General features: G+C 35.8%; 1 protein-coding gene across 7 annotated transcripts in view; it reads right to left on the bottom strand.

Moving 5' to 3' along the window:
• The window catches only part of ZCCHC7 (zinc finger CCHC-type containing 7), a 123,126-nt gene that overhangs the window by 38,761 nt on the left and 57,371 nt on the right, over positions 1-26,994 (bottom strand). The window lies entirely within an intron of this gene.

The raw sequence follows: 26,994 nt of genomic DNA on the forward strand, positions 1-26,994 counted from the left end.
CATCTCTCACTGTGCAAAGACAACAGTACAACTACATCATCCTTTTCATCATTAAAAGTGGAATTGGATCAGCAGAGGTGTTCACCCTACCTATACTCATACATTAAGTATCACAACCGGCGTATAAATAAATTCTATGTGTTTCCAGACTGTTTAACGCAACATGTCCCATCCTGTTCCCACAGTCCAAATCTGAAACATCTGTAAGTGCTACTAACACAAATCACAACAACATCAAGAATTACAAACACTAAGAAAAAAACAGGGAAGAACTTATCCAGCTGCTTTTGATCATACTATTCATTTCCAGTAAAAGGCAGATGACTAGAAATATGTAACCCCTCTCCTACTGAAAAAGTCAATAAATTCAACTCAAGTGAACACAATATGCAATATCTAGATACAAGTTTTCAATGGGAGTTTCAAGCATAATATGTTTGCTGCTGTTCCTCATCTAAAATGTGGGGCTAAATAATATATGCTTTGCTCTCAAGAATATTCTGTAAAATATTTTTATTTGAAACACTCACTAATGCCATAGCAATAAGCATCACAGAGATGTTAAAAATAAATTAATTGATCTATTTGCAGAGTGCTTGTGAGTGTTGTCTAGTACCTAAATCATGAGTTGCATAGCAACCGGAAGGCAAAAATCCAAATGGAAGTATCAAATGGATACTTCATTCAAGCATTATACCGAATAACACGTGATCGCACAATAAAAGATGGTGTTACAAATGTACACCTGGAAACAGCTCCTTCAAGACTGCTTGATTTCCAACAGAGAGGACAGAAGGGACAGCATCTTGCCAATTTTCTCTAGTGGAAATTATTTGTGAACACCCCAAAATAAGACCTTTTGGTGTCTAGTCAAAAAAAATAAAGAAATACACCTACTGGCAAATTTGAGTCCATTATTTAGTACTTGGAAGCCTGTAAAGGAAATTCCTTCAAAAAGAAAAAGATATTTGTAATTTAAAGCTCTAGTCTGGCAATCAATACTGTGAATGCCTTGTTTCACATAAAGGCATATTTAGAATGGTTTTCAGGCTATAGACCAAAATTACCAGTGAATTAACTTCTGTTAATGATTGGGCATGTCCACACCTTTTTGAGTACAAACAAAGTTTGTCTTCTTTACTGTCAAAACCCTCAGTTTTACAAGGGAAAGCCAGGATACAGTGATTCAGATATTTCTAATGTTAGATCAGAAAATAAATACAAGAGCTCTAATGCTGAATGAAACATTACAGTACAATCTCTCTTTATTACATCTGTTCAGTGACCTGAAAATTAGGTACAATTTACCACAGAATGAATAAAACTTTGGTTTTACTCACAAGAAATGCTTATGACTGAAATATGTAGAAAGAGCTGTGCTTCAGCAACAAAAATCTTGGTGTGGAAACCACACAGCAAAATTTGCAATGTTTTTCTCATTGACAACAGCATTTTATCTGGCAGTCCACAAGCTGCAATTTAGTTTGCTTAGTTTGATTAACTTGTTCAAAACACACTTCAAACCTTTCGGTGGCTGTATGCATCTCTGAACTGGCTTTCTGGCCACTTTATCTCCTGCCAGTCATTCTGCTACCCCCTGCTTGCCTTTCAGTGGCAATACCAACCAGCATATAGAAAACCTCTTTGTACTACACTGTCCCTGGTTTGTAGCATCCATAATCTTTGTTTTAATTTCTTAATATTCAGGAGCAGAGTGCCAATCAGACAGCCACTTAGGTGACAGGTTTGAGGCCACAGATTTTAAATACTTCTTCCTCTGAAGACTGAACTTGCATTGGTCTGCATGCCTATCTTCCTCCAGAGCTGGCAATCCTTCCCACCTCTGCGAAGTTCCCAAAGTCGTCTCCCATTCCCATTCCATACACCCTGACCAGTAGCCCAAGAATCCCTTCCAAGTCTAAAAAGGTAATTTTGAAAAGTCTACTAGATTTCTCAGTTTCTCTTCTACTTTCTTGCCTCCCACACAAACAACCATGTTCCATCTCTTTCTGAAGAGTCTCTGAACTGATTTAGATCAGAGACACTTGGCAGGAACAAGATGAAATGAGATGGCCATGAGCATTTTGGCTGAACATCTGTGAGAGCCAGGACGAAATGAAGAGGAGCTGCTTGGCAGGAATCAGGAGTGGAGATGAGGTGACAGACCTAGTAGTCTACAACTCAAGAACTGGTGATCCTTCTGACCTGGTGATGATGGGGGCAAAGATACTTGTGGGCATCCGGAAGGAAGAAGAAAATTGTTGACCAATTTGAAGACCAGCCAGAGATTTGCAAGGTGGAAGATATAGCCAGGGCAGCTGGAAAAGGCTAGCTGGTGAATAGATGCTTATTTTTCTTTAGTAGATTAAGCCACATAGGAAAGCCATCTTACTTCACTGAAAATTTTCGGACAACGTACAGACATAAAGTAGAAACGTGCTAATTACCAAAAGTTAGTTTATCTAGCAAACATTGGTGCAATGAAACCTGCTTATTGCTGTGCCAAAATCTGATGTTCTCCAAGGCAAAGTCAGTACAATGTTGAAGTATTTTATCCTTTTTTTCTTACTTTCTGCCTGTTACTATAAAAATAGTGTAACAAAGAAAACACAAAATTCAAAAATTTTATCTCAGTAGAAATTTAAAATAGAACAATATTAAAAAAATATTTTGTCCTTTCAGTTAATTCTGAATTTTTGAGACTAACAATGTAGGTCTTAAAAAGCAGCATAAAATATTAGGTCAGGAAATAAACCATCTTGAAATAACAATTCTTTTTATATGGACTACACAAACACTTATTTCTGCTCTTTGTGTAGTTTTCATCTTCTTTCCTCAGCCACTCTAACTATTTGCTGAATTTTCATTGTTGGCTGTCCTCAAACACCAATCTACCAACAATCCCAGCTTAAATTTTCACAAGATTGTCATGGTTGCTCTGATAAAGCCAGTAAAAGGTTAATGCTTCCCCTTAATAATGTAATTCCTTTGAAGTCAAATCCGTAAATTGCAACCATACTGTACTGGAATTCATAAAGACTCTAGATATAAAGTTGCTACATTTGGTTTCATGTCATTGTTGGCAACTGTTTCATTTCTTAAAAAGTAGTTCTGTGAGCACAGCAGCTAAAGAACATGGATTTTCTTTGGATTTATTAAGTCCGGTGCCTAAGAAGGTGTTTCCAATAGCCAGTGTGTTGCCATGGCAAGTCTCAACTCTCAGGTGCCTAACACTGCATGGACTCACACTGCAGCCTAAGCATTTTTATTCTCTCTTGCTGCCTATCTTCACAAAACATGTCAGGCCAATTTTTGGGAGATCAACATCTCTGCCAGACCTAGCCAAAATGATCCAATGTATTCAGAATATTCACCGGGATGCAAGTGGGGACAGTAGGGAAAGAGACAGATGGACATAGAGTAGTTGTATCTCTCTAAAAGATCAGGCTATCAGTACTTCCTTTTTACTCTCTGCAGCATTTCAGTGAAACAGCAGTTCAAAAGCTAGTCAGACAACTTCTGTCATGACTTTCCTCCATTTCTGTGAAGGAACTGCACTCTCATCTTGCAGCCAAAAAACTTTCATTGTTTAACATGATCTGATAGTTTTCACAGTATATTAATAAAACTCTCTCACAACGTCTTCAATGAATTTGCACTTTTATTCTGTCTCATCTTCACTTGTTAAAAGTATAAGCTCTCTTTTTTGAGACTACATTTTCAGCTAGAAACTTGTGATTGACTTTGCCATATGAACTTCTTGTATTTACACTTGGAAAAAAAGTTTTTGTCAAATTGTGGAACAGTGAAGCAGAGAAGGGAAAGAAAAAGCCAGAAAAAATGACATACAGGATTCACTATATATATAGTAATACATAGCTTAGATGAAAATGAAAGCTCTGCTCAAGGATTTTCTTTCCTAAAATATTATACTTTGGTTGTCCTGCATCCCTGTAGAGTAGGATGAAGAGTAAGTAACAGCACTGCTTTTATTTAAAGACAAATTATCAAAGTCCACTAAGATTCACATGTATTACTATACAGCATGAAAATGTGAATTTTAGATCAGGGCTCACAGTGAACTCAGATTTAGAACAACTGTTCAATGTGCATTCAAGCTTTCTTTTTTTAATTCCAGAAAGGAGTGTGGAGAGGAGAAGGGAGAAAGACTGGTACTCAAAACTTGAAATTGCCTAGAGGAACAATCCATTTTCACAGAACAAAAATGACTTAGGGCGAACAACGAACTGTTCAGAAACCTTCCTTACCTGCTGTATAATCACCAATGATCCCAATAATTGAACACACTAGCCCAGCAATAAAGGGCACAGTTTGGCTTAGATTTTGATCTCTGGAAAAAGTTACACATTTTTCCCCATTCAGCAGAGCTGTAAGAAAATGGTCCTGTTCTCTGCACAAGTTCATCCTATCCTGCAAAGGGTTCTTTGGTTACCCCATCTAACAATATTGAAAGACTGTATAAGTTGGATGTTCAACTTTGCAAATAAAACACTGTATTTTCTAAAATGGGAATTTATTTCTTCTGCTGGGAACATACATGAAGCCATATATTCTATCTAATTTATTTTATAATCAAGTCACTGAGACAGTCTGTTTCAGGCTGTGGCAGTATAGTATGTGGCCTGCAGGGTGAATAGGTTTAAAACCAGGGCTTTGAAAATTGGATTTTGACTGCTAATTAATATAGGACATTACAGAATATAGAATCCTAATTACATTCTATTGTAAGGTCTCTATGGCAAGGACTGTTTCAGATCTCTGAACAATATTCACCATGTCAGGACACAGCTTCCGACTGCTACTGGAGCATAAATATTATTTTTAAAGTGACATGCATCATGCATTAAATGCCTACAAATGATCTGGAATTTTAAGAATTTCATGTTGTGACATTTTACATATGTCTAAAAATTCCTATCCTTGTTTGAACCAAAGTTATTCAAGTATTATTGCAATGAAATGTACTATACTGAATTTCCCATTTTTAATGTTTTAATAAGCCTTCTTCCCCCCAAAATCCCCACCACTCTCTTCATCAGAGTTTGCAAAGCGTAGGAATTAAGTTTTCTATATGTTACTTCTCTTCTAGGAAGATGCATTCAAGTACCCATACAAATATATACACACATATATACATATATATGTATATAAAATCACACCAAGATTTTTGAAGTACACTATCTGCTTGACAGCCACAGAAGACTAAGTGTGAACTGAAAGTAGAACTCATCTTGCTTATTCTGCTTAATGTTCCTATTCAAAGATCATCTAAATGAAGTGCAGCTCAGGTGCCTGACACCCTAAAACACTGCCTGTTGAAAGAAGAGGACCTTGAAGTCTAGGTAACTCCTTACAAAATCAGCAGATTTTAAAGTGTCTTGAGAGACCAGTCACAGATCTACATCACAAATTTCTGGTTTCTCCCAGTTCTAATGGTGAATGGAAACTTCACCTGAACACAGAGAACTTTTTGCACTATATCACAGCTAAGTGATGCAGACAAGCCACAGCAGATGAAGCCCTATACATATCATTCAATTACTCGAATTCGAACTGTTATGGAGATGAAATGCAACCAACTACTCTATTTTTCTTAGACACCTCAAGGATTTCTCAATTGTGCTTTGATGAGAAAAGGTGATTTATGTAAAAAGAAGACACCTGGTGTTGCAATGGATTATGTCATATGTCAGTACCTCTTTAGCATGAAGTACTTAAAGGACACCTATAAATTCCCACAGAGAAATGAGTTGTTCACAGAACTCCAGTCTGAGAATTTTCTCACGGCACAAAGACTCTCTGGCCTCTTCACTTGATATATAATATACATGAGCAACGACAGATCTATTTTCTTCAGTGGGAAAATACCTGCAATATTTTATTTTTAGTAATCTTTATTTGATCCAGCATGGTGCTTTTTAAAAGCATTATAAAATCCCAAAGCTGACAGTGAACAAACAACAAAACTCAATCCATTTGGAAATGAATTAAAAAGTTGATTCAAACAATAGCAATATTGGCCAAGAGCATATCTGAGTAAAAGAAGAAAAAACAGACCTCTGAATAGTCCCACATAAGTGAAAAAAAATCAAGACCTATTAATGTAACTTTAAACAAACCTAAGCAGCCATTGCCCATGGGAGTAGACTTAACTGTCATAGCCAAAAAAGAAAAGTCTGACAGCTGGGGGCTATGACATGGTACTTATAATCTCTAGGCAGCATGTACTGTTGGGGCCCACTGTAGGGCTAAAGCTGGGAGTTTCAAGAAAGCTCTCAGGTCTTGAGGTTTAATACACATGAATTAAAAGTATGTAATCCAAGCAGAGAGGCTTGCCTTTGATATTTAAATCGGTCATTTAAAAATACAAAAATCACCCAAGTGTTAGTAGTACAGCCTTTTTTATTGAATGTTAGGCAGCCAGTACACCCATGCATTTCAGCCATGTATTTCTTTTCTGTGTAGTATAACTGTTATACAATTTTTCTAATGATAAATCATGCACCTTCTTCCATATTTACACCCTTTCCCACCCTACCTCAACTCCAGATAGTCTTATGACTATGCATGGGTAAGATATTTCACATAGTAAATGGAATGCATATGCAGTGAAAAAAGCAAAAGATGTAATTCATATTCTTGAGGAATATATATATTATTAAATTATTAAAATGTATACACACATGTTAAAATACGAATACTTGGTGTGCCTTTTCTACTATGTAAAAAAGCACAATTTTTTATCTTTTTTTTGCGTCCTGCAGTAACTACTACTTCCTTTAGACTTGACCACTGCTAGCAATGCTAATTCACAAAACTTAGTGGCTCATGATTTTAAAAGCTTAGCAAAACATTTGCAGAACAAAGTAGGTTTTTCTCTCTTTTTGGTGAGTACAAGTATGGGGACCACAGGAACAGTTACATTCATGGCATGGTTGGTCTACCACACAGTCGGGGGAATTCTTTAAATAGAGCCTGTCACTCTCTTTGCCCATCAATGGGATTTCCTTCTCAAACTGCTGATTCGTTCAGGTACACAACAGAGGAAATTTCAGTTAACCTTTGTTTCACCCCGGGGAAAAATCTGTCTGAAAAGTATAAAATGAATAGATTAAAAAAAATAAGTAGCTCAGCTGCAGGGCTATTCTTCCTAATGTTTATAGCAGTCAAAGTTAAACAGAGAAAAGGAAGCAAACATGAACATATTATTCCCACCAGAGAATAAGGTATAATATATAATTTAGAAATTCAGTTGGCTTTACTTTGATTTCTGATTTAGAAAAGGGAAGACTGAATACAAGTCTATTGTTTTAACAGGTATGTCAAGAATTCAATTTTTGACTACTTTTTATATGACTAGAAAAGGAGTAACAGATTTTTTTGAAGAGAAAGTCTTTTAAAATATGTGATTAAGTTTCCTTAAATACCTTTGAGATGCCAACAATTCTTGGTGAAGAGAATAATAATAAATGCTAACTCAAAAATATATGTGAAAAAATGCATAAACAGATAAAATAAATAATTTAGTCATAAAATAAAGGAAAGTTTAGGTTAGATTAATGACAACAATGGCCTTAGACTGTTCTCTGTAAGTTATTCATAAAAAACTTTTTTCAAGTAAAACTATAATTTCAAAATAGGGATAATGATTTTCATTTTCTAGTCTCATTCATTTGACAACAAGCCTGTAGTATTCACTCTGGTATCACACTGAATGTTACCTTAAAAAGAATAAATAAAAACTGCATATGGTTGATTACATCCAGAGCTTGGGCAATACAGGTCAAGGTCCCAGCACGTAAGACTGGAAAGCATCCATCACTTTAGCTTCAATAAAAGTGATACCTTAAATTTCTTATGAGATAAACAGAATCCCAAGAACGGATTGTGTATGATTTTCTTTAGCATTACCAAAGCTATTTGCATATTTTAAGTGACTGTCATTGTGTAACAGACTTTTTTTTTAAAGTGGTGATACACAACTTCATCACAGAAGCAGTCATGGAGGACACTGGAGGTTTTGGCAGCTGGATAAGCAGGCAGTTTGACTTTCTGTTGTTGTGGAAAGTGTAGAAGACAGTTTGTGGTTGTGGGCTGAGTACTTTTGTCAGATGATTCAGCTAAAATGACCATAGGGAAGACAGTTTAATTGTCAGCATTGTCAACCATGATCTTAGGTTACAAAGGAAACTGATGGATAGTTGAATGGAATAGATCACTATTTTCAAAGCAATCGATTATACCATCCACATATCTAAGAAGACAACTGTTAATTTCTGAAGTCTACAGTTTTGAAATTATCTTTATAACTATGATTTAAAAAAAAAGCACAACGCTCTGTAGCACAGGATTTTGCCATCAGGTGATTGACAATTAGATTCTTAAAAATATCAATGCCATAGAATGACGTATTTACACATGACAAAAGACTCTGAAACGTTTAAAATTCTTTTAAAATTATGATAACATACTCTCATTTTATTTTTCCTCTCCAAACTTAATAGGTGAGGGAGGAGTTATTTCTGCAGAACAGTGGATAAAATGAAAAAAAAAAAAAAATCTGTAATATTTTCCAGCAAGGTCCCTTTTTCTCCAGTGAAAGTGGACTAATTTCCTGGTAATGGCAAAGGCATCATTAATGCATCACTTTTTAGTATCCCATCTTAAAAAAAAATCAGCTGACAAATGCCAAATATGCATGCATCCATGCCTCTTGGGATCAGACTTAAGGCATCATGAGTGGCTTTTGAAGGTCCTTACATTCAACCATCTTCAGGTGCCTAAAAACAAACATGTGATTTATTGATCATAGTTTGTGTGAAGTGGTATTTTCACCAGGTTCCTTCTTGTATAAAATATTTTGGTTTCTATTTCTGACTATCATGTGTAAAACGTGCAATGATTATTCTTATACTCAAAGAGCTATTATCTGAAGTCATTGTATTTCTTGAGTAACGTATCTGTGGCAATTAATTTGCTCTAAAAAGGTCTGCTGCTGCTCCTTTGAGACATTCTCATTAGAATTAGAATTTTTTTCTTCCTGAAATAATTCTAAACTATTCCATGGACAAACTTGAGGCTTAGAACCAAGATGGAATTGAATATCTTTTTAACTGATTATTAAATGAAGTGGCCACAGACACTCTATTGCTGGCCTCTGCGGAGCACCATTGAATGTCTGCCAGATTCTGAGCCAACAGATTGATTTTTATCCTGTGGAGAAGTTACATGCACAGGTGGAACAAGCAAGTTAGAATCAAAGAATCATCATAATCAGGTCTGATACTGACACTGTTGGGTATAATCTCTTAATCAGCCCTTGAAAAGAAAGTGGTATCTCATGTAGTTATCAATATTAACTATCATAATCCAGAAACCTAACCACTGCCCACATACCATTTTGATGATTTGTGCAGATTCTTTTGTACAGTCAGCTAAAATGGTACTCAATTAATGGTTAAGACTGGAGCCTGAAGAGGAGTGCTGGTTCCGTTCTCCAACATAATTTTAACAGGAAAACTACAGTTGCAGCCTAGGAATTTATTTTGGCAACATACCTTATCTTTTTGCCCCAATACAGAATAAAGGAGATACAAATGCTAAAGGGGGAGCAAAGCCCATGAAATCTTGTTCTGTTCAGGCATGTTGCCTCTGATCTGGCAAAGTCACTGTCCCTAAAAGAAACAGTGTAAGAGACATGGTAACAACACTTCGCTTCTCTCAAAAGTAAAGAGGAATACAGGTTTAAAGCTCCTTGAAAATGATTCATTAATGCTTCAACTGAACCCCCAACCTAAAAACAGATGTTTAAAAGCCAACTGTATCCTAGAACACAGCACAGCTCTCTTGATGCTGCCATTAGGACGAGACATAGAACTAAATTACTGAGTTTGAATATCTAAAATTTGTCAAGCTTAATTTGGGCTATTACTTGTCTCCAGCTCTGCCCATATATTCCAAGAATCGCAGAAGCAAACTCAGGATAGTTGACAAACCGTGGGTATGGGCTAGAATTTAAGCTGAGCTTTCTTTCATGCTGATAACCTGTCCTTCTGGCAAAAATGAGTTCAATCATTTCAATTCCGATGATCCTCCAATTCCTTTCCACACTCATTGTCAGAAAAGTTTCCCACACATTTAAGTGGAAGAAGACCCACTCTTAGAACACAAAAAGAACTACCAGAGGTGGTCCAAATCTCCACAGGACAATTGTAGACCCAGTGTGGTCAAGGCAGTTCAACCTAGAATAACTCTTAAAGTAGTTCTGGTTGCTTGCAAATTCTTTTCCTGGGAGCATTCAAATGAACTCTGCAGTGACTAACAACTCTAGAGAACAAAATGTAACAAGTATTAGACATAGTGGCTTGATTCTGATTTGGCACTTCTACTGTTGTTAAGAAGCAATTTATAGATTGTTAATCTAAGCAGAGTTTTACCATGGCTATAACTTCTTATATTTTTGAAATATTACAGTCACATCACATCAAGCAGTAGTTTCACAGATATGTACGGGGAAAATTTTCAACAACACTTATAGAGGTACAGTTGGAAGTATGAACCCCCGAAGACCTGTACTTAAGTGTAACATTACCAAAAAGGTTTACAGGTATCAAAGTTAGTTCAGTGCTCAAAAGCAATTAAGAGCAGTCCAAAATTAAACTAGAATAGACCACAACAGAGACATATTTACACTGTCTTTTATTCTGGGATTAAGAGAGTCCTGAAGAATCTGGACTGATGTAAAAGACTACATTAATCTGAGAGAAAAACTGAAGTTTGGACTAATGCTAATACAGCGATTTGGAACAGGTGATATCCAGTTTCCTCTTTTTGATCTTCCTAAGGACCACAATAAAGATGGAGTAGGAAATATCTCCAGGATCTCTTGAAAAATATTCATACTGATAACCAATACTTCTGCAATTCAGGAGCAAAAATTGTAGTCACTTCATTGATTTCCTACAGACCAAAAGGGATATCTGAAGAACCCTCCCCATTTGCCAAGACAGAGGAATACACAGCACCCTAGGCAGACCCATTCAGCTTTGAATTTTCTTCTAACTTGTGCTTAATGGGAAAATGAAGAGGTGAGAAGTGAGCTACTATTATAGCATTCTTAAAATTGAGCAGTAACAGAGCACTAATGCACTTGATGTTGCGTAAAATCATATAGTTAGTTTTCGAGAAGAAAACTCAAGTATTAACACTCTGCCCTAGTTTTGGTCTTCCTGTTTTTTTATGACCTTATTATGATCCAGGCAAATCTTTAATCCATTTATGAAGGAATCCATAACAAACATGGAAGAGACTGAAAGGTCTTCTCACCACCTTCTTCATGATTTGTATAGCATGCATCAAGATTGTATTGGCTCTTCCGAAAGTCACACTCATGAAAGATCTTCAACATGCAGGCATCAGAAATAGAGCAAGCAGCTCAAAAGTGTCCTTTTTTAAATGCAGTCCTCAGTTTTTCAGTAGATTTTGTTCAGTATGACACAAAGGCATCTTTTTCTTGATGGAAGAACTATGATGGGCTTCTTTGCAATATCATTCTTCTGCTTGTAATAGGAAATGTGGAGTTCTGCAGAAACATGTACTTTCCATACGAAAAAGCACAACTGTAAGGCAACAAAAAATGAGGCTGTCTTGCTAAAGAACTACTAACTCCCATTTGTCTATAATAGTTTCATTCTTGCTACAAAGACCAAAGCATAAAAGACCTCATTCTCTTTCCTCCTTCTAAAAAGAAAGAAAAAAGAAGGGGGAGGGTGTTGAGAAAAGGGTATAGGAATGCAACAGAATTAGCAAAAAAGAGTTCTCAGTGAGATACTTCAAATTTTGCTTATCCAGTTCCAGTTAGTGCAAGAAAAATTTGATAAATTTGAGACCTCTGATTTCAGCTCTTTCTTTCCTCTGTACCATAGAGCATGGCTTTTACTGGTGGCCAAAGACTTGCCAGTGAAACAGAATGATGTCAGCTTTACCTAAAAGGATCCAAAGATTGGCAGTCTGAAACTTGTATACTGTGTTTTTCTGGATTGCATATTTAAAAGATCATGTATATTTAGTGGTATATTTTTTATTCCTTCAGAAAACAGGCTAGTGTCCTTTGATTATGGAGAAGGTTCCACTGTAACAGCAATTGACACTTAAACGGCTGCCTCAAAAGCGTCTCTCATAATACTTACAAGGTATTTATTTACACCACAACTGTTTGTTTCAGTGGTCTTGGCCTTGGCTTCTTTTTTCTCCTTAAGCAGACAAAACAGCAATGAGAAAAGCCTTCCAACTTCTACAACGACTATCTTAATTACCATACTGACAAGAAGTACAACTTTCTTCTGGATCTACCAAACCTAAGTTCTCTAACAAGAAGAATTTTTCAAAAAATTAAGGTCCTTGATAACTGCACACTTTCTCCATACTACATCTAAGGAAAGCATGTTAGAAATGATATGATCAACACCCTCAAATCCCATAATGCAAAGCATGGGACTAACTGTTCTTTTCTTATCATATGGCCCTTTGGCCTACCATTTCAGTAGGACTTCAGAAAGCTGCAGAAACTGGTCAGAATGGCTCCCATTGTCAGATTGGTATCTACTGGTATCTACTCATTCGTGTTCCCTCACTCAGCAGTTGCCAAGTGCAGACAGGAAAGTTGCTATGCATTTGTCAGGAATCGAGGCAAAAGCTTGTGTGTTAGACTAGTCGAGGAAAATTAGAATCTCAACAGTAGAGATAAATTTGCTCAAGATTCCAAGTATCGATAAAAAGCATTTTATTGAGAACTACTCCTAAACACTGACACCGAAACTAATGGCATTTGATTTTGAATTTATGTGCCACTGATGACACATGATGCGTAAAAGAAGTCAGAGGAAAAAGTCAGCCCTATTTCACTGAACTGCAACTAAAGAATAGCAATACGTATTCCCTGAATGCACCGCTAATCAAGTTTCTATAACCAATAGGCATTAAACTAGAACCATACTGCTTTTAGACATATATAATGTATCCTGTGCTCTCCTTTCTACTTAGAAATCAAGTATGAACACAGTTTGTGCTGGATGTGGTTACTGCTCCTATAACCGTGCTGCAAGCAATTTGTACTCAAATTCAAAAGTCCTGTTCTGCAAAAATATTATTTAAAAAAATGCAATAATTGTCCACTTGAATAAGTAACCAAGGGCAAATAAACATGAGGTCAAGAAAGAAGTGCTTGCAGGTTAAGCGCTATATTATCTTCTGTGGATGCTGCTCAAGTATTTTCATAGCCTGTTTTGATGAGTTCAAGATATAAAACACTTGTATAAGGAAAAGCATAGCTCACAAGTTTATATTTGATTTTAAACATTTAAATTCTGAAACTTTAACAAGCCTTTGACGAAAATGAATCAGACAAGAGCACTACAACGTGATTAACTTGGATACAATTATATTTAAAACAGTACTTTTAGAGACATTTAATAGGACTTCTTTCCTGGCATTAATGGAATTGGGAGGTGGTCTATATACAAAAAAACCCCTTCCTAACTGCTGTTCAAGTACTGCAACTCTCATCATTTTACTGCTTCTGTAGGACACTATTTTATGCACTCCACATTTATAGATTTTTTAAAAGAATTCTTCTTTTACAATATTGTTCGATTAAAGAAATTTTATGAAGTTTCAATGTTAACTTTTTACAGTAGTATTCCTTAAAATATGCAATTATATAATTCAGCTTAACATCAGGTACAATTGAAATATTTATATTAATCTGAGAAAGCTGAAACATATTCAAAGTTTTGATTTAAGTCATTATTTTCTGATAAAGACTGAATAATCTCATCAGTTTAGCCTACATAAATCATGTAAAAGTCCCTTACACTGGTCACTGGAGTAGAGTTATGACTCTACTGCATAAAATTATCAAATATACTTTCCATATTGCATGTCAGGGCAATAATTTCTGAAATCTTTGATACAGGATTTCCCCCATCATTTGGAGAAGGGCAATGGATGTCTGAATCAATGACTGAAGAGCTGGCTGCAAAATGTATTCTACTAATACCTAGCAAAACTCAGACAAGAACAACTAGTCCTATCACTGAAGAAAGTTATCAATGCCTCATTTAAAATGTGCAACCAACCAAATTTCCTGAGTAGTGCAGTAGCTCATTGCTCTATTTAACAAAATAATACTGACTTTCTCTCTAACTCCCATCTTCTATCCACAAGCAGTATAGAGGAAGGAGACAAGAAAAGCAATAAAACTTCCTGTCTGATACTCTGAACCCTTTACTGGAGCATAGACTTTGAACCACGAAATAGAATCACCACAGATCTCATGAGGATCAATACAATTTCTTATACGGTCTTGAACAGCTGAGAAATAAGACAAACATTATATGAGATACATAAGAATTGGCATGGCAGCATTTAACATGCAACTTGAAAAAAAAAAAAAAAAGACAAGCTAGACTGGAGGAGAAAACAGAGGAAGAGTCTTATCTACCTTTTTTTCTTCAGCCGGCCATGAGATGTATTGCACAGGACCAGCAAATAGTGGGATACTGCATTAGTGACAGTATTTATGTTTACAGAAGCTTTCTGTAGAGACAAAACAGTGAAAATCCTGTTTTCCATGTCACTGTCCTTGTAATGAAATAATATCCACACCTGGCAGGTTCTATTTGGCGTGCCTTTTTTTTTTTTTTTTTTTTTTTTTTAATAAGTTATACTACCAAATGCTATTAGTATAGAAGTAGTTTATTGACGACACTTTTGTTTCTGGTATTGTACCTAGCTCTAGGTGTCTTCCCCTGAGCCTAGAAGAAATTATGTCTGCAGAAGGCATTTTTGCTGGAATAACTGTTCACACTAGGGCCTGTTGTCAGTACAGATTATGTTAGTCAGGAATTTCATTTCATTACAGTACTAACTGAACTGTACTGGGAAAAGTATATAACACAGTCCAGAGTGACTAATCCCATAATCAATATGCAATCTAACACTAAAACTGTTCTACACATATGCCTAGCTCCAATGGCCATTAACCATCAGAAGGCTTGGCTTTGATGTTGAGTGCACATGGTTTTGAAAAAAGAACCCACATCTACACCATAAATTAAAAATCAGACTTACAATATTCTTCCAAAATACCGAATTCCTAAAATGAAGRCCAAACCCAAAGTAAAAAAAAAAAAGTGAAATGTTATGATGTCTGGGTGGCAGTTAAGATCTCTGCTAAGAACAACTTCAAATAATCTTATTTCAATTCCTTGACACGTTAGCAACAAATAAATTTCTGGATGCTAGAGGTTTGTTCCCCTTTTTACTATATGTCACTGATTCCGAAGATGCAATATGACTGAATTTAGAAATATATTTTCTATTAAAGAATCTCCTGCACATGTTTAAAAATTATATATTTATCAAGAAAATGTAAATGCTGTACATTTCAAGTGTATTATTCCTACATTTGTTTTAGTTTTCTTATATGTTCAATCTAAGCTGTCTTGTACTGATCAGCAAAGAATACCCACTAGACCAATAGTGCAATGATTAAGTAAGTAAAAATGTGATGGCATCATCTTAAAAAATATATATATATAGAAGTGCAAACAGAGGTATAACATAAATGATAATCTGGAGTTTGTTACCCAGTAAGACTCCTTATATGATTTTAGAAACTGAAAATAAAGTACAAAAGTAGAAAACCACCTACTCAACATAAATACATCCAAGTAAACAAAATAGATTGTATCACTCACCAGCAACATTCAAAATCTGTGAAAACGAGAGAGTCAGCTGGTTACTATTGATCTGAGAAGGGAATATAGCCTCCCTCCCTTGGAAATATAAAGAATAATACTTTAACTGGTTGCTTGAAAAGAATGCAGTTGAGTTGCAGAAACATTGGTTTCCTTTTCTTCCTTTTTTTGTCTTTGATGACACACTCTTTGAATTACATACCTGCCTCCAGCCTTCATTATTTTCTGTTTCATTATAATGACTATACTTTGACTTCCATGCCTGTTCATCATGAAATCCTGCAAAACCTTCCTTCCATTGCAGTCTTACAGTAACATCAAAAAAATGACGTCATCCTTCCACTAATTTTTTTACTTGTAACCTCCTCCCCATCCCCAAAGCCATCATACAGATTATACAGGAAGGTATTTTACATTCAAATAGCGTACAGAACTGGAAAGTCCATGAAATCCACAACAGACTTCACTACTGTTATCAATTTCAAAGGTAATTCTTAGATTTAAATATATTGGTGATCTGCAGGAGTATAAAAAAAAAAGCAAACAAAGGGAAAACATCAATTGCTTCATCATATACCATATTTTCAGTGTTAAAAATCTATTGAGGTGCTAAAATATCCAGAATGGCTGATTTTTTAATCAAGTCTCCAGTTATTTTATGAGGTACACATGAAATTTTCATTTAATCTCCCGCTAATTTTGCATCACATCATAATTTATGGAAGCATTGCCTGTACAATTTATGAGGGTTTATGACACTTCCACTGTTAAGCTGCAGAGGACTACACTCTAATAGTGACTGTGAAAAAACATAAACAATAAAGCAAAGGCTGGGTCATGACATCCTACTTCTGCTCCTTTCATTTCTCTGGCAGAACAAATAAACTACAGAGTCAGCCTCATCAACCAGCTGAAGATCCCCTTGACGTGGAGGAATTCCTGGTAGCATAGCTGGTTCTGTGCCACATCCTTCCCAGACACTTTGGGCACTGCATCCTGCCTAAGTTGTACCAGGGGCTGAACTGGCCAGCATCGGGATCATGGAGTATGAAGGTGGGCCAAACCACCTTTGCCCTTCCCATTTCAAATACACCAAGCAGAGCTCAGCTACAACTGAGAATTGTGTCTGACAGCCCAAATCTGGGCATCCAAGAACGCTAGTTATTTACATACTGCTGGTACGTGTGGTTGGCTGTTTAGCCTCCACTTAATTTTCTGTGCTAACCTTCTCTCAGGGTAGCATGCACTTATGCTCAAGGTTCACACATTTATTTGCTCTTTCAATTGACATTTAATGCAAGACTTAAGGCACAATTAACCTCTTGAACATCTGTGGCTTCAACAAAAAAGTCAGTAGGGTTTCTGTTTAAAAAATGCATTCAACTATTTTGTCAGGAACATATTTTACTTGCTGCAATGCACTATTTGTTTAAACCAAAAAGGGGACAATAGTAATCATCTTGGGTTATTCTGGGACACTGCTTCCAAAAGCTACTTTACAGGCTTTATATGTGCTGAATAATATATCCCTTTTTTTCTTTTTTTTTTAAATTCAGCTATTTTGCATTCAGACAAATTTTTAAAAATTAAGTTTCCATAAACACAGTGTTATCTTAATAAGTTCAGATATTATTAGACCATTCCCCAGGGACAGAAAAGCAATATGTTCTAAAACAAGTAGCTGTATATTTTTCAGGAGGTAGTAGTTCTGAAATTAAGAAATGCAAATGATTTTACAGTTTATGTGCCTCAAAGAAAAAATAATGATATTAAAATTTAAAAAGCTAGCAATAGATATTACTGTTTACACATGAACATCAAGAAGCCAAGGGACCCAAAGCAATCCTCAGTCTAACATTTTCAATGGCACAGACTAGTGATCACACGATACTGGTGATACTCTCTAGTTACCCTTGGCAACCCTTCTCAACTGTAACGATGCTGCCCTACAATAGCTTTCACTGGGCAGCTTTCTCTTCTCTTAGCTGAATGCTTTGGGACCATCTGCGTCGGAACGCATAAAAGGCCAGCCTGCCTGTGGGCCCGTCACTCTGAACAACACCTCTCTGACCCCGATTAAATACAACTTTCAATCCTTTTTGTCCTCCCTGTTGACTTCTCCTATTAAGGGAGCCCTTTGACAAAGAAAGCGGAAGAGTGGACTAAGTGCCCCCAAGAAAGGTGATGTCTGATACTGCTCAACACAAGGATTAGCAAGCCAATACATAACAAAAGCAAGTTTGGGGGAGGGGTAAAGAGGAAAAGAAAAAAATGGTTTTACCCAGGTCTTTGACTAATTCAGTAGGTACACAATTCAACAAATAGCTATACAAGAGGCCTGCTCTGAAAGAAACAACTACTGAAGAACAATAATTTGAGGAGATACCTTTTCAGCATCATGACACAAGGCCATGACATTGACAGTAACAGTAGATAAATCATTTCCTATCTATGCTTTTTCAGATAAAGTGAATTTTGTGTATGGGGAAAAATATCAGGAAGAATAACTGAAAAGTTATTTTTGAAGAAAGACTGCTTCTTACTGAAGTATCTTGTAAAATACCTTAACTTCAGCCATTAAAGCTACCTTTAAAGGTAGGAGGGTATAAAAACACGAATGACAAAAACAACACTGCTTAAGAAAATCTAAGTTATTTGCCATATTTCCACAGGTATATTAAAAACTATCTACTTTTCAGAATGTGTAAAGCATACCTGTCAAAAAGAAGAAACAGTTCTAATAGGCACTTTGCTATATTTCTGGCTAAAAGTGACTTTCAATAGCAATCAGGTATCCTGATCTAACATGCATTCTGAGCTGGAAATCTACTGTCAGTTCATGAGTGTGTCCAAGAGGCTCCAAGTGCATAGAGGCTTTTGGGAGCAGGAACCTTGAGAAAAGCTGAGTGCTAACTACTTCCAGCATCTCTGTTTCAGCAGAAATAACCAGCCAACTGACCAACACTCTGAAGCTGCACAATAGCACAGGCTTATGATAAAGATGTAACAGTTGGAGAGGGTTAGAATCCTGCTGTTTCCCCATTTTGGGATATAAAATAATGCAGCTCCAAGAATATTTGCCCAAGCTGCTAGGCAATAATTACTACGTGATTATCAGAAGGGAAAAGTCAGGAACCTCCTCAAAATATTTCTCCACTGAAACTGAAGCCAAACAGAAGGAACTTCAGTAAAGTGAAATGGCAGAACGGATGTTCAGGGACTTTATTTCCAGAAAAAAAGGTTATTGAAACAGTAGAAGTAACAAGGAAGGAGAAACAACAGCAGGAAATCCAAATACAAAACAAACCTTTAAAAAACAATGAATTTTGGAAGCCTTTTTTTTTTTTTTAAATAAACTGGCAATAATTAGACCAGAAGAACAAGCAGATAAGATTGGCCCCCTGAAAATTTCAAAATTTGCCAGATCTACCCTCTAGCATATTATGAATGATTACAGCAGAACTGAACTCATGCTACAGCTTAATAACATTTTTTCTTTCTTTAAAACAGTTCTGTCTCCCAAAGCTCTAAAGTTATATCCATTATCGTTCCAGCTGAGGACCAGAAAAGACTTCCTTCAGAGCATGTCAGAAATACTTAATCTGGTGGTGCTTCTACAGACCATCACAGGGTAAGCTCTGTTTTTCTCAGTTCTCTCTGCAGCATAAATCCTTACAGGAAGCAAAACTTTTCAGGGATAAAAAAAATAAAACATCAACATCATCAGAGTTGGGCTCCCTTGCTAGCAGCTGAGAAAGCCTGTGATTTCACTATTTAAAACAACATCAACTGCTCTCAAATTTAGTCTCTAAATAAGTGCTTTAAATACCCTTATTGAGGATTGATCAACATAAGTATCAGCACTGCTGATTCTATCTGATTCTGCTTACACAACCTATTTCTATCAGATAGATTGATATCTAACCAGATTTTCATATCTTCTTAAATAAATTACTAATCTGCATGTTTCAGTGTGTCACCAAAACATTCTTAGACTGCCTTTAACACTGCCTCTCTGCATTGCATCTTCATGCACACACTGCTTTTATAAATATGACAGGCACTGGTCCTGACCCAAAGGACTTGTACTGTATTAAAATAGGCACAAATAAGATGAAAGGATGTGAAAAAAGGAGCAAATGTCTCCCGGCTGTTATAGAACAGCAACAGTAAAACATATAAAATAAGTAGTTTTTAAGACGTAATTGTGAGAGAAGCCCTGCTGCTCAGGTTGGGCAAGACAAACAAAACAATGTGGCTATAATTAAGCTAGATTTTCTCCCCCCCCTCTAGCAAAGAGTACCTTCAAAGCCACTGCAGTAGAAATTCCACCAGAAGAAGTTATGCAATAAAAAAGTTATAACTTCTCTACTCAGAGTGGGGAGGGGGAATAGGAAATTGAGATTGTACCAGCACGACAACTAACAAATATATTTATTCAAGAACTGTGTGTTTCCAACACAGTTAAGTCACACACTGATAGTAAGCACTGATAGAAACTGGAACTTACAGAGATTTCTAAGCAGTCAGTCCTGACTAAAGCATAAGAACTACTACAGCAAGCCCTACCGTAATTTGTGGTTGGCAGGTGGTTGGATCTTACAAGAAGATGAAAAGGCAGAATAACGCATACTATAGCAGTTATGGATGGAAAACAAGAAATATTAAATCAGAGCATGTTAACCATACCACTATAGGATGGCAATCGTTCTTTAAAAAAAAATGGCTAAAATTGTGGTTGTGTCAGTGAAAAATCTGCAGGGCCAGACTTTCAACTGTCATTCGATATTGGCAAGATTAGCACTGCAACATTATCCAGTAAACTTTCACACTTCCAAAACATATGCCTGGCTACACCAAGTCCCTTACAAAATAAATCCTGCAATAGCTAATTTTGACTCCTAAATTGTACAGCAAAACGTAAGATTAAGAACAACTGGCATGTCTTTAATTTTAACTATATGAAATACAAAGGAAGAGATAACCTTATTAACTATTAACCCATAGGTAAAGTTTGTGACTCCAGAGACACCGTTTTCAGACAGCAGTCATGCATGGATTTTTGTAAAGGTTACAGCAATAGCTCAGACACAGTTGTGCAGGAACTGGGTTTTTACTGACAGCTTTATTAATATTAACTGTGTCCCTTTTACATTTGCTATTGAAATGTAATGTTTTATTTGGCATAGTCAATTTAGACTACAGATGTATTTTCTTCTTCCTCTTTTTGTCTTTTTTAAAGGTAAAAAAATAATCAGTAAAAGTCTCCGAATGGGCACCACTGAAAATTAGTATTTCTCTACACACTCAAGAAAGTAATAGATGAGAACCTGTTTCCAATAGTTTTACTTTCTGTGTTATCTGGAGAAAAACAGATTCATACATACAAAGTGGACTGTTTCAGAAGATACTGCTGCTAAAAATGAAAGACTATTCCAAAGTAAAAAGTGATTATTTCAGATGAAATGAGAAGCTCCAGTGTCAACCCTACTGCCTGAATCAGCAAAAAATCAAAGCTTTGCACAGAATAGGAAATTGGAGATTTTCTTTAAATTTACATTTCTTTTTGCTGAGCACATTTTAGCTTAAACATGAAAGAACTTCTTAGAGACACTCGTAGTTTCAGACATTGCTTATTTCTGTGGTGTTGTAAAATGCTGCTGACTGGGACTAGGATTCCATTAGCAGAAAGGAGAATATATTTATTAATATTAGATATGAGCCAAAAAAGCTATGGAAGCAGCTATTTCTAAAAGATTAGTGTCTTGGATAACATCATCAAAATAAAATCTTAGTACTTAAAAAACAAGATCTATTTGGCTGTATTATTAATTCTCCAATAGAAAACCAAAAGCCATAAAACCTGAAAACATAATTTATAGTTTCTGGAATCAAAATGCATCAGAAATTTAGGTAAAATACAGATATATACATCTCTGATATCCTGCATGCTACTACAATTAATACCATGAAAAACTAACACTGAGAACCGCACAATAAGGCATTGTGCTATTTCTTAAAACATGAGTGATACGTATCACTCACATTCCATGTATATAGCATCATAATTACACATTTAAGAGTCATATACTTTTGATATTATAACCTGCCAAGTAGCTCCTTCCAATGACTACTCTTATCATTCTAGATCTCAAAAAAACTTAAATTGAAAAAAGTATATAAAAAAATCCTGATCGGTCTGAAAACAGTTTTGCTTCATTTCCTAAGCACAGAATCTTCTCCCTCTCAAATCTTACTGAAGACATGCTGAGTATCCTTGCTTGTACCAATGCAATAGTATGGTCACATCTCTAACTACCTGCAAACTTACAAATGGAAAATTGAGTAGGGAAATTGAGTAATTGAGAAGTAGCAATGTGATTATTCTCTGCACAGAAAGTTGATAAAATGATGCATATCTACTACATGAACAGTGACAATTCCCAAAGACAAACCAGGTTCTATAAAATATACAGCATCTTCAAAAAATGAAGCAGCTGCAGTCAGCACTACAACCCTAACCTGAGAATCAAAACTTTTCCTATGGCAATTGCTGTTTCAGTGACCAGTGTCCATTTCTGAAGTATTTGCTGAACTTCAACATAATTATGAAAATCTGAGTGGAGTTACCATTCAAGCTAGGCCTAAAAACAGCAGGAATACACAGAGAAGCAAAGTCTTTTGTTATGAAGAAAACCCATATTTTGTGATGGGAAATGAAAAGCTAGCTCTCCAGTCTATGGTCCCTGTATTTGCTGCTGTTACATCTTGTAATATATCCACATTGAAGAGCATCACAGGACAACAAGGTCCAAAATCTTCGGATGCAAAGTCAAGAGCATGTGCATGCTCTAACAAGCACTCTTGTCTTAAAAAGTCCCGCAGAAGTATCTGTCAATGTCTGGCAGATGCTCTAATTTCAAACTCTTCCAAGATTGAACTCACCAGGGTTTGACTGATTTCTGAATCATTTGAAATTGGTTTGGCATGTAAGCCACTGCTCCCTTGCATAACTAAACTCCAGTAATCCTTCAGGACAGAAATTATGCTCATATTACACTTTTTTGAATAGATTAATAATTTATAGAAAATACTATTGTATGAATTACTGATTCTTCCACAGCAACAAACAGTTGAATCTTATACTACAGGCACTAGTCCTGGCTTAAGATATTTTTTAAAAACAGCTGAAATAAAACTGCTTTGTATTTGCTGCTTTATTGGGGCATTATGTATTACTTGCTTATGACCCTACCTCCTTGTTTTTTTGTCTCCCTTGTTGGTAACTTAGTGTTTTAATTTTGTTCTGGCTAGCAAAAAGCCAAAAGACTAGAACATACATTGTCAGGGTCTATAAAGTAGATGAGCAACCAAAAAAGCAAAGTCATAGCCAGAGAGCAAAGACATTACAATAAAAGACAAGCAAAAGAAATATGCATAGAGTACTATGAAAATACAGTAAAAACATCAAAGATGCCAGAAGTGTTTTTTCTTATTGTCGCCAACCGAATTATTGCATTTCAAGAGTAACTTTTCTAATGGGGGCTTAAACTCTAATTATTCAGTGCTTACTCCCAAATGCAAGCCGATTTGTTCCAGCAATATATAATACTGAAGCTATAATAATACTAAAAAGAACAAACATTTGTCTGTTGCCATCAAGATTATGTACTTTCTTCTTAAGAATATCCTTCTTCATTTCAGAGTTCACATACAAATATTTTAGCAAAAATTTGTATTTAAACCCAAAATTTAGATTATTATTACCTTTAGATAATTATTTTATATATAYTTGATGAAACAGAGTGGCTAAATGGTATTTTCACATTGGAAAAGTTATTTAAATTCAGATTTTTTATGATAAAACCCCAAAAGAGCAAGTAAATCGTATGCCTTTATATTTCCTCAGTGTCTTTTCATTTTCTTTAGAGAAACATTAGGTTGTCTTCATTTTGCACTGAAATTATTGTGTAGATAATGCATATTGTGTACTTCTCTCTGTCAATCAAAAAACATTAAATACAAATGTAGGCGCTCGGCTAAACAATGAAGGAGGAATCGGGTCATGTGAAAGAGAACAGAACACACTAATTTGGATCTGCGATCAGTTTGTTCAATGCTAACTCATTAACAGCATGGGCCATTTAGTGGCTAGTAAGTGCAATCTATAATGGTTAAGGGAAGTGCTTACAGCTTTTGGAGGATATGTACAGAGCAAGTGCTGCTCTGTACATATCAGATAACAGAACAGATAGCATGTACATGTGTTTTAAAGTGTGAAGCCACTGGTACAGTGTAGTGGTATAGTGTTATGAGCTTTTTTGGAGAAAGTCCTAAGACGAAATGTTTGGGTAAGAGGAAGGAAAAAGTAGATAAAAACAGAAGCAGACAAGAACAGGGGCAGAAGATTAGGAAAGCTTTAGCATGCCAAGTATTACATATATGATCTATGATCATATCATATGACATATAATATATCATACTTAGTCCATCTAGCTGTCAGTGTTCCTGGGACCTTACTATTAACATATTGTCTGCCTAGCAGTTATATCCTCCTTTAAGGAATTCTTTGTTTTCCATATAACACAATGTTCTTTGTCTTTCCACCTGGCTGACAAAAAAAAGTCTAAAAAAGCTATGTGACCAAGCAATACAATGGTAAATTACATTGACAAACAATGAAGAATGCTAATTATTCATACATTTTATGTATTTCTAGAACAAATATTGTAACTATGGAGAAAAGGACAGGTACTCTTTACATATGCAGTTCCCATTCAGAAGGTGCTTAGTATAAACCAAATGTATTCAGCAATATGAGATGAAACTGTGAAAGCTTCCATAAGAAGAGTTTGAGACTTGAATATGGTGATATTAGAACATAAGTAAGGTGTAGAAGTCAATGAGGCTCTTATCTAAACTATCAGAGGCCAAATGAAATGAAACTAAAAGATGACAAACTTAAAGCTAGTAAAAGAAGTGACTATAGATATAACATATAACTCACCTGTGAAATGAACAAAGATTATGTTTGGAAATCAATAAGATATCTGAGCCTGGGCTCAGGAATTCATGGAGGAGTCCTGGAGGCTAAAACCAAAAGCAATCCTCCTTCCCCTCCTCGACGTGTTATCTCTATTTTTCTTGATTTTCACAACTAAAACAGGGTAAACTTGTCAGAAAACAAGACAGAAGGAGGTTGTGTTCCAACCTTTTTACCAACATTTTTTTAAGGAGGATACAGGCAAGTGTAAAAAATACCATGACTCCGAAGAAACCTTAATATTCACTACCTAAGAAAACTACTGAGAACAGGCCCATACACAGAAGCAGATATACAGCAAGTACGCAGCTGCACACGCAGAAGACAGGCTGAACTATCAGTGATTCCTAAAAGAAAAGCACTATGCTTAGATGCTAGAGGTAAAACTCAGGAAATTGGCAATTGCTTTTGCAAGCAGGGAGATTTCCCTCCTTTTACATTAACTTGTTCACAGGCTTTGTAGCATGGCACAGACTCTGGCAGAGAAGCAAAATATTAGTTCTAAGGTAGCTCTACTACTGTCTCATGAAGTGACAGCCAATAAAGAGGAGCTCCAAAGGAAGCATAATTATAATCCCCAAAAGAAACAGAGTGAAAACTGCTTGGTGGTACCACCTGTAGTGTTCTACAGCCTGCTGCAATGTCAAATGGCACTCTGTTATAAACACTACCAACTGCAGCACTGATTAAGATCACATGAATAGGCTTGAAGGGATGGAAAACAAGGCAACTACTGTAAATGAGTGGAACTTGTCTGAAATCCAGACTGTGCTTAATACAAAATAATTTTGCCTGTTTAAGACAGAAGAGGATGAGCAACTGAAGGAAAAGAGGACAAACACTAGTGCTTTGCATAACTTTGAACTCGAGCATAATAGGAGCAAATAAAAAAGGGAAATATTCAACCATGCTGTTTTCAGATACAAATGATACAGTAGTAAAATCCACTCCTTCTTCCAGGGAGGGAGATACTAGGCAAAATAGCATCAATTTAGCATTTGGTTGAAACAAACCTACGATCAGCTCTCTTCCTTTCAATGAAAAAAGAAAGAAAGGAAAAAATTATGACTTCAGCCCACAGTCTAGTGACGGGGTTCTCCTTTTACTTTTTTGTCCTCCAGTCTTCAGAAACTGTAAGAAATCTTTTATCTGAGTTGTGCCAGCTGAGGACACCAATATCATCTTCCTGTATAACAGTAAGCTCTTCCAAAGTCAAATGACAAGGCTTATTTGGCAAACCTGCAATGGCACTGGAGAAACTATACAGGAATAGTATGGGAAGGAATACTTCATGTTATACAACATTTCCTAGTAACTTGATTGTCAACAAATAAATAAGAGTTCAGCTTTTCATGATTAGGTAACAATTCTGAATGAAGGATATTTTCATGGATAAAAATTTCTTTTTTCAATTACATTTTTCACAGTTCAAAAATATAGTTATCTGCAGAAGAACGGTGTCTGACAGGAATTTGCTTTTACGACACAACTGTAATTTTAGCATGGAGTGCCACAAAAGTATTATCAGTTAGATAGCTGTGAATAACAATAAACTGAGCAAGATAGTTCAAATCAGTGCAGGTAAAACTCACACTCAGAAAGGAATGTTCTTCCACCCATGCTTTTTGAACATGAAACTAAACTGCTAAGCTTCTCTCAGTAAGGACTAATAGGGTATCATCCCATGCAAGAAGCTACAAAATCTTTGATTCTAATGTTACATAACTATTGTTATTTACTGCCACATGCCCAAAGCAAATTTGTCTTAATGTTCTTTATTTGTATTTACTCTTTCAATAGTATATATGGAAAAGAAGTGTAATAGAATTCAGAAATTTTGAACTTTTTGCTGAACTACATCTGAAAGATATCTGTTTCATTCAGGTTAAAAAAAGAAAGCAGATTTAGAATGGGGTTAAGTGCATCTTTTGTCAGCAACCTATCTTCTCCCTGTGGTCTCGTAAACAAGCTGCTTCCTTCAGAAATACAGCAGACCTTCAATTTAAATTTATGGAAAGGCTGAACCAGAGGAGCCCACACTCAAATAATTTTAATAACCTATTAAGCTGCGACTTCAGATTCATTTTATAACCATGTTCCTCAGGGAACAGCACTATCTGGATAAAGATAGAATTTTTTTTCTTTTAAAGATAAATAGCATCATTAATCTGC

This window comes from Apteryx rowi, unplaced genomic scaffold (assembly GCF_003343035.1).
Source record: "Apteryx rowi isolate R43461 unplaced genomic scaffold, aptRow1 scaffold_364, whole genome shotgun sequence".
NCBI lineage: Eukaryota > Metazoa > Chordata > Aves > Apterygiformes > Apterygidae > Apteryx > Apteryx rowi.